Source organism: Pygoscelis adeliae, unplaced genomic scaffold (assembly GCF_000699105.1).
Source record: "Pygoscelis adeliae isolate BGI_AS28 unplaced genomic scaffold, ASM69910v1 Scaffold113, whole genome shotgun sequence".
NCBI lineage: Eukaryota > Metazoa > Chordata > Aves > Sphenisciformes > Spheniscidae > Pygoscelis > Pygoscelis adeliae.
In genome coordinates, this window is record NW_008825108.1 from 4211846 (window position 1) to 4212357 (window position 512).

Genomic DNA, 512 nt, shown 5'->3' on the forward strand with positions numbered 1-512 from the left:
GAGCATGGGAAGCTGAAAAGTCCTTGACTAGTGTAAGCACTGCTTAGCAACAACTGAAACATCGGTGTGTTATCAACATTATTCTCATCCTAAATCCAAAACACAGCACTGTACCAGCTGCTAGGAAGAAAAATAACTCTACCGCAGCTGAAACCAGGACAAGTTCCCTGCATGACTGACATTTGCTTTCTTCCAGTCCTCAGTAACTTCCCCTGATTGCCAAGACCCTTCAAAGACAATTGAGAGTGGCCTTGCAATGACATTAGCGGCTCCCTCAGCACTCATGGCTGCATCCCATCAGGTCCCATGGACTTCTGTGTGTCCAACTGGTTTAAGTGTTCCCTAATCTGATCCTCCTCCCCCAAGGATAAGTCTTCCTTGCTCCAAACTTTCCCCATTTTCAGGGACCTGAAATTCCTGAAGGCAAATCTTATCTGTGAAAATTGAGGCAAAGAAGGCATTGAGTATCTTGGCCATTTCTGTGTCATTTGTTAGTTTCCTGGTCCCATTCA